Raw genomic sequence first — 17,052 nt, 5'->3', positions numbered from 1 at the left:
AATAAAAGCAGGCAGACAGCTGGGAAGCATAATCACACAGAGGCTCCCAACTCTCAATTAAAAGAGTACTATAACCAGGCTTTCGTTTGTTTGTTTGTTTTTAGTATTCTGTATAAAATAGTCAGCAGTGATTATAGAGTTTTCAGTTTGGGAGCCAATGAATGGCAACACAACAGACGGGAAGAAACTGGAACCGTGGAGCTGGATCATTGGCTGGAGGTTAAGGCTGTGTATGTAGATTTGGACATCATTAACTTACTGACAATTCAGTCCGTAAGAATGAATAAGCCAAAGGGAGTTAAGTGTAGAGAAAGAAGAACAAAAAGGCAGTTCCTTCAGGACGGAATTAGTGTTGAAAGGCAGGAAGGAACAGCCCACCAAGGACAGGAGGAAACCTTGGAGCATGCAATGGTCACAGGAGCTATGAGAGGAGGGGCTTTTAACAAGGTTATGGTCAGCCAGTAATGTCAAGTCGGCCATATAGGTTGAGCAGGATGGAGAGAGAACTTGGAATCTTCTCTTATGTATTGTCACTTATGGGTTCAACAAGATTTCCACATACAGGATCTAGTTCTTGGAATTCAAACACCTTTCTGGCATTCGGAGCAGGAAGGCTTAAACTGAGATGAGACATTAATCTTTTGATGATCTGATATTTGGTATTCTTAACAGTTTTAATTGGGACATCCTAAATCCATTTTAGTGCTTTGTTTCTGATTAAAGAGAAAGACCTAATGACTACCGATACTTTCTTTTCAGAATTGTCATTATGATCTTAATTCTACTGACTGACCACTCCCTGTTTTATCAATGTATTTAAGTACCCCTAAACACCCTGTTAGAAAATGCCTTACTTTTGTAGATATAGATTTGTTTCGGGAATGTTTGTTAAGACTGGATGTGAACTGCATTTCTTTTTTTTTTATTTTTATTTTTACTGCATTTTAGGTTTTGGGGTACATGGGAAGAATATGCAAGATTGTTGCATAGGTACACACATGGCAGTGTGGTTTTCTGCCTTCAGTCCCCTCGCCTGTATCTGTCATTTCTCCCCATGCTATCTCTTCCCACCTCCCCACCCCCCCGTCCCTCCCCCATTTCCCCCCAATGGACCCCAGTGTGTAGTGCTCCCCTCCCTGTGTCCATGTGTTCTCATTGTTCAACACCCGCCTATGAGTGAGAACATGCGGTGTTTGATTTTCTGCTCTTGTGTCAGTTTGCTGAGAATGATGGTTTCCAGGTTCATCCATGTCCCTACAAAGGATGCAAACTCTTCGTTTTTGATGGCTGCGTAATATTCCATGGTGTATATGTACCACATTTTCCCTATCCAGTCTATCATCATTAGGCATTTGGGTTGGTTCCAGGTCTTTGCTATTGTAAACAGTGCTGCAATGAACATTCGTGTGCACGTGTCCTTATAGTAGAATGATTTATAATCCTTTGGGTATGCACCCAATAATGGGATTGCTGGGTCAAATGGAATTTCTATTTTTAGGTCCTTGAGGAATCGCCACACTGTCTTCCACAATGGTTGAATTAATTTACATTCCCACCAACAGTGTCCAGGTTTACTAGTTTATGTGCATAGAGTTGTTTGTAATAATCTCTGATGATGGTTTGGATTTCTGTGGAATCTGTGGTGATATCCCCTTTATCGTTTTTTATTGCATCAATTTGGTTATTCTCTCTTTTCTTTTTAACTAATCTGGCTAGTGGTCTGTCTATTTTGTTGATCTTTTCGAAAAACCAGCTCCTGGATTTATTGATTTTTTTGAAGAGTTTTTTGTGTCTCTTATTTCCTTCAGTTCTGCTTTGTTCTTAAAAGCTTCGAAGTATCAAACCACGCTCAGAATCATCATAGTTTTTGGCTCTCAGTTATACATTTCTCTCTGCTGTTAAGTGTGGAGTCTCCGAGCAAGGACAAGGACTAAACTAGCTGTTTAGTTCCCCTTGGACGGAGGCAGTGTAGGTCATGGTCCTCAGACATGCTATAAGATCAAAGGTGTCGTAGCTATACTCTTAAACACTTGGAAAAACTGAGAATTATAGTTCAGTAGTAGGAGATCTTTAACGTAAAGTTAAAAAGATATTTGAAAGCAATGATCCTGTATAACTTAGAGTCCAGGTTTCTTTTATTAATATGTAATATGGCAACTAGTGATATCTGTGCTCACAAGCTGACAAGGTGAATACGGGAATTATATGAGAAGACTTTCTTGAAAATACTGTGATCATTCTTAATTGCTTTTCGCTCTCTCTCTCTCTCTCTCTTTTTTTTTTCTTGGAGACAGAGTCTCACTCTGTCACCCAAGCTGCAGTGCAGTGGTGCTGTCTTGGCTCACGCAACCTCTACCTCCAGGATTCAAGTGATTCTCCCACGTTAACCTCTTGAACAGCTGGGACTACAGGCACACTTTGTGTGTTTAGTAGAGATGGGATTTTACCATGTTGCCCAGGCTGGTCTTGAACTCCTGACCTCAAGTGATCTGGCCACCACAGCCTCCCAAAGTTAGCCACTGCACCTGGCCCTTTGCCTCTCTTCTAAAGCCATCTTTCCAACCCTATTCCCTGAACATTCAGCAAAAGATCTTACCTTTAAAATAGTACTACTAATAATAATAACTATTGTGGGTCTCAAGCACAAATTACCTTAATTTCTAACCCAGGCCTGCAAATATCTAAATCTGTACCTCATCCTTCCTCCTGTTATTTAGAACCCTAGACATGAGTGTTCTTGATCCTTATACTTGTTTTCTTCAGGACTTTATGCCATGAAGTGACCTCTTCTCTACCAACATCTCTCTGTATCTTAGTCTCCAACTCTCTACGGACTTTTTCCTCAGCCTGTAACATTTTTCTTCATCCTGCATTTGCCTTTAACTTCTCTGTTACATTTCTCTTTGTTTCTTAGCCAAGCTTTTAGTGTCCCCGTAAGCTTCCATTTACCAGGGCCATCTTAAGGTCTTCACTGTCCCAGGGTACTCTGTGTTGGCGATCTTACCCCAGATCCTTTGAGCCTATAAAATGGATCCACATCACTGATTAAATAGGGTTAATTATTTTGACAAGATTTGTGTGCTTTTGCTTTTGAAGTGATTTGGCATTGAGTAACTCACTTATGATTGATTATGATTTCTTGGCAATCATTATGCTTGCTAAAGAATTCATGTGAAGTTAAAAAAAAAAATCTAACCTAGAAGTTGTTTCCAAGTGGAATGAAATGTTTCTGAGTGCCAGGTTTATCAATTAATGATGTTAATTTATTAATTTTGAATTTAATTATTTTAAAAGTTTAATTTAAATGTGCCACCCTTAGACATTTTTGTAGACCTTTGAAAGCTTATAGGCATAGCACTTCTGGTTCTTCCTAATGGCACAACTGGCTTCAGTCCCTTTTTCTTTACTGAAATTGCTCTGGCAAACGCCGCTAGGACCTCTGTAAAACCAAATCCAGTCCATTTGTCGCATTCGTCATGCCGAACTTTTTTCTGATTTACACTGTCGATCATACCTTCCCTTCTGGAAATTCCTTATCCTAGAGATTCCGTGTTCTTTTTTGTTTATTTGTTTTTCTTACTCTCTGCTGACACTTCCTGCGTAGGGTTCATCATAGAATCTCCCTCTCTTCTCCTTACACGTGGCCATCTCCCTTTGGTTTAGGACTTTTTTTTACATGCCCATTCTAAATGATGATTTCCGGCCCCCTTCTTCTAGGTCTGGCCTTAGGCCTGCATATTCAGCTGCGTCTGGACACAGGCACCTGAGTGTCCAAACAGGAATCTCACTGAACTCTTTCTTTGCTTGTTTATCTGTGTTATTTATCTCAATTAATTGGGAATATTATCCCTGTTCAAACAAGCCAGAAACCTGGAATTTTCCTATGTCTTGAAAAATTGGTAAACATTTCCCCAAAATGAAGTGGAGTATTGCTTCACAGGCAGTATATAGAAGCAATGTTATTTTTTTAGAAATATAATTTTAATTTTAACATACATTGTAGCTACTAAATTACTGTTTCACCTGTATACTTCATGTAACTGGAGGTTAGTGATTGTGTATTCCAGTATAGGATCATCAAAGACCTTCTTGTAACAAGGAAAATAAATAGAAAAGGAAACCAAAATCATTTGAAAACCCTTCACTTTTGAATATATTCTATGTATGTATATTTGTAATTCCCAACACATGTCGAGAATAAGACTTTAATCATTCTGATGCCTGTTTGAGTCTGGTCTCATTATTTGAATGTGGTGACCACTGATGGGAAAGGTCAGAAAAGGTGCGTTTTTGGTAGATTTTTACTCCATGTGATATGAGTTAAATTTATCCTCTGAAGAATTTTAAATCTGATTGAATTGATAATATTTTTAGTGTCAGAAACCATTTTAACAAGAAGAAAAAGATTTAAGATATAAGACCAGCAGTAATCTGTTTAATTTTTAGCACTGATAACTATACAGATACTACCTTTAGAGTCTCTGGGTGGCTAATATTTGTAACACAAGCTTTTCAAATATTAGTTTCTATTTAGTTGCCCATTGTTACATTTACGTTTGTAAACTTTTAAAATTTAATTCTAAAATAGTTTATATGGTGGGTTGTATCTCAAAACTGATGATATGGTGGATATTTTAATAAAATAAAATGCAAGTTTTAGACTTCTATTTTATGTTGCCATTTACCATATATAATAAAAGAAGCTTTAAGACCTTTACCTCTATAGTAGCTCATTACGTTTCACAGAACAACCAATGAAGATCTAAGAAGTGATATATAAAGTAGCATTGGAAATTATTTAGTATGGTTTAGGTTAAATGAAAGCTTCAACCTTTATGAAAAATATCATAATTCCCTTTAGCTGGTGAACAATATAGTCTATCAAAATACACCTTGATTCTTTCTAAACTTCACTCAAGGTAATACTAAAGTTAAAATGTTTCATAGTAAATTATTTCTGTTCTTCCATGAATGTTAGTGTCATAGATTTGAGCATGTTATCTTTTTCCTATATACGGTCCCTTAAGTCAGTTACTTCTCTTCCTGCCAAGCCACATTTGTTGTGCCAACTGTGCATATGCATTATTGGAGTTGTGAATGCTTTTTTTTGGTTTCATACCAAGTAGATCATTTCATAAACAGAAATCAAGAAACCAGGTATGTGTAACAACCAAACAAAAGTAAAAGTAGTTACAGTTAATTAATGGTTTTTTTTTTTTTTTTCGTTAGGAAGAGCAACATTTTGTGTCTTCCACATTGTAGCAAATTCTCAGATATTTGAAGATTTTAATTTATAAAGCTACAATGACCAGTTTAGCCTCAGAGTAACACTCCAGTTTCAGGATACATTTATAAATATTATTATCTTTAAAACTTTTTTATCAGTGGTCTTAATGGCCTTTGGTAATAATAAGCCAAACCAAGCACTTAATTTTTTTAGATATATGGATTTGGGGGCAAGAAAAATATAAAGCGAATTTGAATTTCAGTGTTACCAAACTGTATTCAGTCACAGTTGCATGACATGAGTCTCTCTCTGCCTATATCAGCAACATTAATGCTTCCAACTCAACTGGTAAGCTACTTTTTGCTGACAAAATTGTGCAACTGCACTCTGCTTTAAAATCCAGGTATATTTACAGAATGTCTGTTATCTGCCAGCCATTGTAATAGACAGTTTGGAATGTCTTTTTGAGGAAATGATAGAAATGAAGGCTTGGAGTCAAGTAGCAGCACAGCCAGGAGCACCCTAAGCGTATCAGTTTTGTTGGCATCGTGGGACATATGTAGTCCCGAGTGCAAATAGGGAGTGCTGGAAGATACATATTCAGTAGGGTAATTATGGGTTGGCACATTCCCAGGTTACATAGTAGGATCACAGACTTTGGAGCCAAATAGCCTTCTACTAGCTGTATAAACTTGAGCAAGTTATTTTAAAACTTGATGGCTCAGTTTCCCCATGCCTGTAAATGGAGATGCTAATAGTACCCACTGCATGGATTTTTATGATGATTAGAAGAGCTAATATACACAGATGCTGGCACATAGTAAGTGCTATGTGAGTGTTTGCTACTTTTGTCATTATTAAGGCTAGAATGGATGGTGACAGACGGTGTCTCATTGGGCTTGAGGCCATTTCAGCTCTAGTCCTCAAGGGTGAAGTAGTAATTTTTATTTTACAGGAGCAAGAGCAAGCAGTCCCATCTGGCCCTTTGTTGTCCTCTGCTACTTGGAGGTAAAAGAGAAGTACAAAGTAGGGTAGGAAGTTACCTAGGATCAGCTCGGTCCCTCCACATCCTTGTTCTTTGGAGATATTTAGGAACATTGTCTAGATTAGACATCTATTACGTAGTGGGGTGAGCCTGTAGACCTTTGAGTCAGTCATACTTGAAGTGAAAAGTTGACTCCTCTATTTACTAGCTGTGAAATATGGGAAATGATACAGTGATCTACCTTGCTGGGATGTTCAGAGGATTCAGTGAAGTGGTATCTGTAAATACTCTGGTATCTGTAAATACATAATAAGAGCTCAAAAAAACAGCAGGTGTTTTAAATGAGAATACTGGTAGTAATAATGTTTCCCATTTTAAAATGTAAGTACTTTAGGGAGAGTTAAGATATTAATCATTCATGCCTTACCTAGCATTACATTAATAACACAATTATATTGCTTAAAGTCACTGAGGAGCTTTGTGAAAAGGAATTTTTATTGCACTGTGAAGGTGAAGTAGGAGAATGAACCTAGTGAATACGGTGCAGTGTGAACCAGGACAATGGTCACACCATACAAAGTTGAATATGTTTGGGCATTTGATTCAAATCTGTTTGCCAAAGCGGCTGGGCATAGTGGCTTATGCCTGTATTCCCAGCACTTTGGGAGGCCAAGATGAGAAAATTTATTGAGCCCCAGAGTTCAAGACCAGCCTGGGCAACATGGCAAGACCCCCACCTCTACCAAAGTAAGCCAGGTGTGGTGGTGCACACCTGTGATCTCAGTTACTTGGGATGCTGAGGCAGGAGGATCACTTGAGCCCAGGAGACGGAAGCTGCAGTGAGCCCTGTTTGCACCAATGTACTCCAGCCTGGGCAACAGAGTGAGACTGTCTCAAAAAAATAAAAATAGAAACACAACGAAAACAACAACAACAAAAAACCTGTTATCAGGTGACCACTTTTACTTCATTTCAACCTATTTAGAAATTTTCCCCTAAATTATTATGTATTACCTATATATTTGTTGAAAAAATTATTTCTTAAGGAGATAGCATGATACAACAGAAAAGGAGATATAGTTTAAAATCTTGAATTTGCCACTACTAGCTATAGTATAATTTAATTATATATTATTTAATATTATAATTAATGCAGTTTAGTTATATTTATAACTAATCTCTTATAAAGTGACTTAACCTTTCCGAGCCTTTGTTTCCTCAGTCATAACATATACTGTTGTGAGATTTAAGTATTAATACATGCAAGGCTATTCCCATAGTGCCTGGCCCATATCTGGCACTTGGAATTTTATTTTTCATTCCCATATATATTCTTCAGACTTTGTACTTGGTGTCATTTCACTGTAAATATGTTCTTATATTTCTGATCAGATTTGCTAAACACCAGCAAAATGACAAAGACAAATTATGATGTCTGCAGTTTATTTTTAAATGGTTCCACAAAAATACCACTTCATATGTGTATGTGTAGAGAGAGAGAAAACAAATGTGGCAAAATTTTTACAGTGGGTAAACTAGACAAAGGGCATAGGGGTGTTCATTTTATTCTTTGAGGTTTACTGTGGGTTGGTAATTTTCAAAATAAAAACATTTGAGAAAAAAGTAAACTATTCATGCAAAATAGGACACTGATACATTAATGTTATTTAATAATAGTTTAATTGTAGAATAAGATAACTAACTAGCTGTATTATATTGTGTTAAGTGGGAAAATGATCTTTAATTGGATTGTAGTAATCTGAAAATCTTAAAGCAGAAGATACAGAAATACCTTTTATGTTTGTCACAGCTATTCTCATAGGATTTGCCCTTATCTAGTAAGTGTCTTAACTTTGGTGTGGTTGATGGGCTTTTTTGATCCTTATGTTTATTAGCACAGAGATTTCCACAGGCAGATACTTCTCTTTCTTCCCCTTCCCCATAAAAAAAGGTCAGCCAAAGTAAACAGATAGTATAGTTGAATATGTACTCTGTCTCCCAAACCTTTCCTTTCAACTTTGCCTGGTTCCCCTTACCAACAAAAAAAAGGTCAGTCAGAGTAAACAGATGAGAAATGTGGCTGAATGTGAGCTGCCATGCAGCTTCAAATGATCATTTTACCTCCTCTTTTACTATAGTTGTTTTTAATTCCTCTACTTTTGTTCATCAAACCAGAAGAAAAACTGTGGCTAATGATATGATACGATTGTTAACATTTGCAGGAACTGCAGTTGAATCTTAGGATGATCAGAGATTTTTTAAATGTGCTGTGCCCTTCAGATATCTTAGGTAGAAATGTCTTTGTAACCCCGTCACTGTTTTTGCTTTGTGGGATAGGTTCAGCACACCTCATCACAGACTTTGGAAAAGGATCTGAATGTAGTTGTCTTTGGTTTCCTTTTAAGAATGGGAATATTTGCATTCCCTGATTTGTGTAATTCTCACAAGGGAATTTTAGTACTCAGTTTATTCTGTGTTAATAAAACACGTTGCCTGATGACAGGGTAGGTCTGTTTTACTGTTTTGTCCCTCATCCCTGGGATGTGGATATGCTAAGTCCATGTTTATAAATATAAGTGAATTTGAACTATGTGAAAAATTGTGAGACCCTTTGGTTACTCTGACTATAGAAGCTCAAACAGTTGTATTTAAACATGGTTTCCACTTTAAATATTTCCAAAGCAGTCCTTAATAAAACAGTTTAAGGTGGAAAGTTCTGTTGCGATGAGAAATCTTTTCCAAGGAGAAAATTTGAGGTTCACTTGTGGTTAAGTCAGTACTAACTAATAGAATGTTACTATTTATCAGATTTGGAACCATCGTGTTTATATCCTGATTGTTAACTAAAGTGAGAGATAAACATTTTAATTTTTTTCTAAAAATCAACTGTAATATGCAATATACTGACAAATCTCTAAGCTTCATAGACCTTTGGGTTAAGATACATATTTGTATGTATGAAGCAGTTACTCCCAAGTCTGTTGATATGTTACTTATTTATTTATTTATTAATTATTTTGAGATGGAGTCTCACTCTGTCACCCAGGCTGGAGTGCAATGGTGTGGTATCAGCTCATTGAAATCTCTACCTCCCAGGTTCAAGCAATTCTCCTGCTTCAGGCTACTGAGTAGCTGGGACTACAGCTGCGTGCCACCACATCCAGCTAAATTTTGTATTTTTGGTAAGACAGGATTTCACTATGTTGGCCAGGCTGGTCTCGACTCCTGACCTTGTGATCTGCCCATCTTGACCTCTCAAAGTGCTGAGGTTACAGGCATGAGCCACTGCGCCTGGCCAATATGTTAGTTTGTTAATATGTCCCAAAACAGTTTTTCCATTTGACTTTTTTAAATTAGAAAATTCTTGTGTTAATTACTGTCATACTGGAAAGGTCTTTTCGTGAAGTGAAGTACAATTTTGTAAGTGAAGCGACATATGAAAATGAAAATTTCCCATAAAATGAAACAATATACATTAATTGGAAAGAAACGTGTAAGACTTTTGATTTCAAACAGCTTGCTTTATAACTGCAGAGCATTTTCAGAATTATTTGTTACTAACATTTTTCTTTAAGAATCAAACCAAATCCATGTCTAATTCATAACCGAATGCAAGCACATGAATAAATAGATAGATCTAAAAGGAGCAAGGAATGTTAAGCCTTACTTAATGCAGTATAAGTCACTGCTTTGAACTTTGAATTGTGCTGATTAGTTCCAACAGAACATTTATGGGCTTTGTCAGTTAATTTGCATCATACTTTAAAAAAAAATCTTATTGTGCAGTTTCAATAAGGCAACTGAGTAGACTTCGTTGCATGTATTTATATTTTTTCAATGTAGATACTGCTTTGCCTCGTTTTTTGTAGTAAGAAGTCAAAAGATAATATGTGAAAATGAAAAAATAAATGAGTTCCATGAGCATATTATTTAGAAATAGAGAGTAAAATATCAGAAGAAGCAACCAAAAGAATTTAGAGTGATTGCCTCTGAGGTGAAATATGGAGGAAGTACAGCAGGAAGCTGCTGTTTTCTGTTTTAAACCTTGTAGAATTAGTTGACTCTAATCTGTGCAATTAGAGTTTTTAAGAAGAAGATAATTGAGCAGAAAACCTGTCTTTCCCCCTCTCGGTTATTTGCACACATAGTAAGCCTATTTACTTAGATCAACTGGGTACTGCCAGTCAGCTGGTAGTAGTTTACACAGTTCCCAGAGAGCACAAGGATGAATAATTCACCCTTTGAGGTCTGTTCTGAAATCCCAGTCTAGAGTGTGGCAACACTAAATATTCTAAAATGGAATTCTTAGAGATTGGACCTAATGGAATGAACCATACAGAGAATAAAAAACAGTAATTATTCATCTGTTTTCATCCTAAATAAAATTCATCAGAGTCCCTTATCTTTCTCCACTATTTATTTACAGTATGTGTGTGTGTGCACACATGTGTAAAACAGAAACCATCCTTAGTTAGCTTAAATATAAAAGGGGAAATATTTTTCAGACTATGGGGTCCCTCAGAGCCCAAAGGCAGGAGCGCGGTGCAGCCTACAGAAGGCAGCGAACCTGTACAGCTGACTGTGTCATTCCTCCTCTTTCTGCAGGCTGATTTTTTTTCCTTTTTTTTTCCCCTGAAGCTTTCATGTCCAGTTACTAGAAAAAGAACAGAATTATTTGGTCTGCTCTCTCTCTGGTTTTTTTTTTCTCTCTCTGTGTCGGTGTCTGTCTTCTCCCCCTGCTCACCCCCATCACTGTGTCCACCCTCTGCTGAGAGAGTTGTTAAATAAAGGAGATCATTGGAAGCAGTGCAGATATTCCACTACCTGACATCCTGAGTGGGTTTATTCATAAATGGTTAGCTGCAGAGAGGAGGACATTAATTATTTCATGGTGATATAGCTAATAAATGACCAAAGCATAGGCAATTGCTGTACGTTTAATGATTTTCAACATTTAGGTGTGGGGTATAGTTGTGATGCAACCCTGTGTGATCATATTATCCATCTGTGAAATGCTCTTTTGCTCTAGGTAGTCACATTTTGATGCTTCCAGTTATGCTTCAGATGTACCCTGACTATTCTTATCCCTAAAATAGTGATACTGTTTTGTGAGTAGAGTTCTTCCAGTTTTATTTCTTTTTTAGTCAAGTATTTATTTGAAACTGTATGGCAAAAATTATTGCATGATTCTTTGATTTGTACCAGTAAGCAACACATAAACTGCATAGGAGTTTTGCTGCTTTTCCTTTATCTCCTCTTACTGAGATGTGGCATTCTTCCGAAAGTCATCCTGCATCCCTTTGGATCTCTGCCATGAGTATCTCAGAGCAAGCCTTCCATCAGCCTGATGATTTTCTTTAATTTGTCCAAGTACCCCAGGCTTTATGGTGTGTGGTTCCTGGGCTTAATGTTTATTATAACGAAGTAAAGTCTGCTCCTCTAAAATACTGATCTGATTAGAGTTTTAGTTGAAATATTGTGATTGACTCATTGTGAAAGGGAAGCTTAAGTCCAGAATTTTATCATCTGTAACCTTCAAAGTTTGTAAATTTGGGGTTTCTGGATGTTAGTTATTGAGTATTCCAAGAGACAGCTTTGAAAACTGTTCAGTCATTTTTCACAATTGATCATGTATTCTTCATTTAGCAGGTAGGTTTTTTCTGTTTTAAACTTTATTTTCGTTATCATTAACATAAGTTCCAAAGCCTAAAAACAAGACAATTTAAATCCAGTTATGCAAATAAATGAATGTCACCATCAATGCATATTTTTGAGTTTTGCTAGCCAACAACTTCTTTTTTTTTTTTTTTTTTTTTTTTTTGAGACAGAATCTCACTCTGTTGTCCAAGCTCACTGCAGATTACAGTTCTGCAGCCTCTACCTCCTGGACTCAAGTGATCCTCCTGCCTCAGCCTCCCAAGTAAAGCTTAGACTACAGGCATGCACCACTACCATCCATGCCTGGCTAATTTTTGTATTTTTGGTAGAGACAGGGTTTCGTCATGTTGCCCATGCTGGTCTCAAACTCCTGGGCTCAAGTGATCCACCCGCCTTGTCCTACCAAAGTGTTGGGATTTACAAGTGTGAACTACCGTGCCCAGCCACTTCAATTTTTTAATCCCTTCCAAAAGTGATACAGATTATAAAGTAATAGGCCCATGAGTTCATGTGTTCTATAGGGAGTTCACTGCAAAAGAATGGAAATCTGAGTGGTTACAGAAAGAGAGTTGAGTGATACATAAGTTAGAAAGAGACAGCAGAGTAGACTAGAGGATAAAGTAAATGCATATAAAAAATATTAGAAGAAAGAAAAGAAAAGAAAATTCCTAAACTCCTTGTCATGGTAGTTCAGATGTATTGGGGCTCATAATTTCCTTAGGGTTTTGATTGTAAGTGGCTGACTAATGGACTCTTGGCATGGGCTTTGGCTTATGAAATTCTTTCTGTAGTTTGGGGGATACCTGACTTGGTCCAGGCCTATTTGAACTTTCAGGGTGTTAAAACTGCCTGAAGAATTCCAGATCCTGCCCACCTATACTTAAAATTTTCTGGCATGGCCTAGACCTAGAGAAAAAAATGTATCATGCCATCTTTTTAGTAGAAAACATACTAGACATGACGTCAGGAGAGTCTGTGTTTTGGGGCTACCACTTATTAGCTCCATAACCATGGATTCCTCATCTCTGAAATGAGAATAATTATACCCATTGTATATTTATTTGCTCATTCATTCATTCGTGAGTGTCCATAAATTCTTTGGTTGACCATGTGTCAGACATTTTTATGCATGCAAGAGATACAAAGAAGAACAGGACACTGTCCCTGAATTCAAGGAGCTTAGTACCTGTTCAAGGAGGATAGATTTGTATTAAGAAATAAATAAATGCATGAGTATTATGAGTACTATGAATAAAGCCAGAAACATGAGAGTCTTTTTTGATGTCTTCTGTTCCATCAATCACCAGGTTGTATTAATTCTTCTGCCTAAATAAATCTTCAGTCCATCATCTTTTCTTCATCATCACGGTCAGCACCTTAAGTCCAAGCTATTATCTCTTTTTGGACCACTGATCTTCCCACACCCACTCAGGCCCTCAAGTCCATTCTTCTCACTATGGCTAGAGACACCTTAGAGGCAAAGCTGATCGTAGAAAGTTAACAGTAGGGGAACCTGGCTGTTGAGGCATATGGGACCCCTGTTTACTATCTTCACAAGTTTTCTGTAAATTTAGAACTTTCCTAAATGAAAAATGTTTATTAAAATGTTTTAAAATAAGGCAAAGTGACCACACAAATTTAAGTTGCTGCTTAAAATCCTTCAGTGTTTTTTTTTTTTTTTTAAGGAGAAAATCTCCAATTCTTCAAATGACCTATTAGACCTGTGTGACTTGGCCCTGTTTACATCCTGGAACATTCTTCCCTTTCCCTGGACCAGCCTCATCGGCCCTCCTGGTCACACACTGTCAGACTTCTTGCAGACAAGGGACAAGCTGCTTTTCTGCTCTCCCGCTGGCCAACTCCTCAACCTTCAGATTTGCAGCTCAGATGCCACTTCCTCAGGACTTGCTCTTAAGTCATCCTGCATTGTCTTTTGGGGTGCTTGTCAATTGTCGTTACATTTGTGTTTTGGTGATTTTTAAAAACATGTCAGTAGATCCCACTGAACTGTGAGCTGCAGGAGGACTGCGGCCATGTCTATCTTGCATGTGGTGCTTAGCGCCTACCTGGCACATGGGAGGACTCATCAATGGTTGAATGAATGAGTAACTAAATGAGGTGAAAATAAGTGTTGCGATATTTTTGCTCCTTGCTCTGGAGACGGCTAGGCCCAGGCACTGCAAATGGAGAAGAGTATAATAGTGCAAATTTCTTAAAATTACAAAAACACAACAAAAATGAATGTACATGTAAGGCATTGAAAAATAGCCAGAACATTGTCCCTTTCTCATAGTAAGGAGAGACTCTAAGTAATTCATGACTAACTCATAAGTTGAGAATAGGAAAGAAAAAGAAAGAACTTTACAAAATATTTTAAACCTTCTACTGAATTCATCTGTTGGCTAAATTTCAAAAGTATTAGTAAAGAGATTCCAAATTACATTTAGTTAAAGTAGAAAGTAAGTGATTTCAGCTTAATTGTTGAAATAGTTTTGATGTTTTATTTAATACAGACTGTGGGGTGGGTATAGTGGTGCCCACCTGTAGTCCCAGCTATTTGGGAGGCTGGGGAGGGGAGATTGCTTGAGGCCAGGAGTTTGAGGCTGCAGTGGCCTATGATTTCACTGTTTCTAAAAAAAGTAATGATAGGCCAGGCGCCCCAGCACTTTGGGAGGCCGAGGCGGGTGAATCATGAGGTCAGAAAATTGAGACCAGCCTGACCAACATGGTGAAACTGCTGTCTCTACTAAAAATACAAAAATTAGTCGGGTGTGGTGGTGCACATCTGTAATCCCAGCAACTCAGGAGGCTGAGACGGGAGAACTGCTTGAAACCGGGAGGCGGAGGTTGCCGTGAGCCAAGATGGCACTACTGTGCTCCAGCCTGGGCGACTGAGCAAGACTCCATCTCAAAAAAAAAAAAAAAAAAAAGTAATAATATGTTTTAAAAAGAGAGATGTAATACAGTGATATATACTTGCATTGTTAAAGAATTGTGGAACCAAAAAGCAAAAATAACTCAACCAAGACATTATATTATGATATACAATTTAAATGAAAAATGTTCCTACAGTTCTGTAATATTTTTAATCATTGGAGGCTTATCCAGTATATTTACTTCCCATGAGGGAGATTAAATAGCCAGTGATTTCATCAGCAAAGAGACAAAAAGGCACCAAGTAGTATATATGCTGGATCAAAACAAACATTTCACTTAAGAATAATGTGCCTTATTTGACCACTTAATGATATATTATAGCATGACTTCTCCCAGCAAAAGGAGCTCATTTTACTTACGCGATAGATGCATGAAGGCCCTTGGATATATATAGCACTTGTGGGACGCTTGAATCCGGAAGAAGGTTGCAGGGAGAGACCCATGCCCACTCCCTTAATTGCAACCTGAGAAAACTTGGAGAAACACCCACTTTCCTCCTGTTAGCTCCTCCTCTCAACTCACTCTTTCCTGGTGGAACTTGAATAGAGATACATACAAAAACACTAGAAGTGTACTCATTAAACTGTTAACAGTGGTTGCTGGGCTGGGCACAGTGGCTCACACCTGTAATCCCAGCACCTTGGGAGACCGAGGCGACCATCCTGGCTAACATGGTGAAACTCCATCTCCAGTAAAAATACAAAAAAAAAAAAAAAAAAAAAAATTAGCCGGGCATGGTGGTACACGCCTGTGATCTCAGCTACTTGGAAGGCTAAGGCAGGAAAATCACTTGAACCCAGGAGGCGAAGGTTGCAATGAGCCGAGATTGCACGACTGTACTCCATCTTGGGCAACAGAGCAAGACTCCATCTCAAAAAAAAAAAAGCAGTGGTTGCTGATTAGAAAGTGAGAATGGGAAAAGAAATGCATATATTTCTTTTGTTACTAACAAGCTATTAGCAAATAATATAGTATATTGACATACTGTTTAGCATTTGGTTTTCTCAACTTAGTTTGTATAATTTACCATATTTAATATTTTAATATTTCACTACAGAAAATTATTTTTAAATTATGCATATTAATACTGATTTTAAAATTTTTTCCTGACTCCTGATCCCCACGAGTTGAAGAAATCTGAAGCTTAAGTTCTCCGTTTAGCAAATCCTCTCAAGGCAAAAGCTGCCTTCATTGTTTACTGCTCTGGGGTCCAGTCTTCCCTTGGTTTTTACTATAGCGTGCCTCGCTAATACTTTAGTGCTAGAGTTTTAATGGTGGTGGTTTGTTTTTATGTTTCATCCAGGGTTTTTAGTTGTTTTAAAAATGTCGGGCTAAAAACCTAGTCAGACATTCTGTTGGAAATAAATCTCTCTTAGTTTTTGTACCATACTGTATATATTTTGTGTGTTACATAATTTCTACCAGAGCTGCGAAATGGTATAATGAAGTGTCTTTATGCCACTCAGTAGACTAACCCTCTGTTCACCAAAGTTTCAGCATGTATTTTCTTTGATGAATTCTTTACAAAATGCAGATAAATACTGGATAGTTTTTCCCAGGTTAAAATTATGTCTGTGATTCTGTGGTGTAGAACTCTGTGAGGCTTTGACTACCCATTAGTTATATGTTAGAGCAAACTCAGATAGCCTTTTTGAATAGAATCACAGTTCTCCTGAATGTGTGACTTCCCTCATCACACTTCCAGGCTGAAGTTGGATAGCTATACACTTGTGTCTTTGTTAGGCATCTTAATTTTCATAAGGCCCACCTTATCTTATCTCAATGTAGCCTTGTCCTTAGCTGGCTCAAAACAACAGAAAGTGCATCCCAGGAATTTATCAGGAAGGTAGAAATAAATACTTGTTGCTGACTGGGCAGAGTGGCTCACGCCTGTAATCCCAGCACTTTGGATGGCCAAGGCAAGCGGATCATGAGGTCAAGAGATCGAGACCATCCTGAACAACATGGTGAAACCCCGTCTCTACTAAAAATACAAAAATTAGCTGGGCATGGTGGTGCACGCCTGTAATCCCAGTTACTGGGGAGGCTGAGGCAGGAGAATTGCTTGAACTCAGGAGGCGAAGGTTGCAGTGAGCTGAGATTGTGCCACTGTACTCCAGCTGGCAACAGAGGGAGACTCCATCTCAAAAAAAAAAAAAAATTCTCGTTGCTTCTTACTGTCATTAAAAAGTTCTGAAAGAAAACAATTTTTATGGTTTACATAAAGAATATTTAGCCTATCCAT

The 17,052-nt window shown here is 37.6% G+C and overlaps 1 protein-coding gene across 2 annotated transcripts in view; it reads left to right on the top strand.

The window, feature by feature from the left end:
• PEX7 (peroxisomal biogenesis factor 7) overlaps nt 1-17,052 on the top strand; it is an 88,388-nt gene that overhangs the window by 49,519 nt on the left and 21,817 nt on the right. Inside the window, exon 9 of one of the 2 annotated variants that reach the window (XR_012517174.1) lies at nt 13,556-13,808. The exons of the other annotated variant lie outside the window; for it this stretch is intronic. The gene's annotated coding sequence lies outside the window, so the exon portion shown is untranslated. The remainder of the gene's footprint in view (nt 1-13,555; nt 13,809-17,052) is intronic. 2 annotated transcript variants of the gene reach the window in all.

This window comes from Saimiri boliviensis, chromosome 4 (genome assembly GCF_048565385.1).
Source record: "Saimiri boliviensis isolate mSaiBol1 chromosome 4, mSaiBol1.pri, whole genome shotgun sequence".
Classification (NCBI taxonomy): Eukaryota; Metazoa; Chordata; class Mammalia; order Primates; family Cebidae; genus Saimiri; species Saimiri boliviensis.
This window is presented reverse-complemented; position numbering and strand designations above follow the sequence as displayed.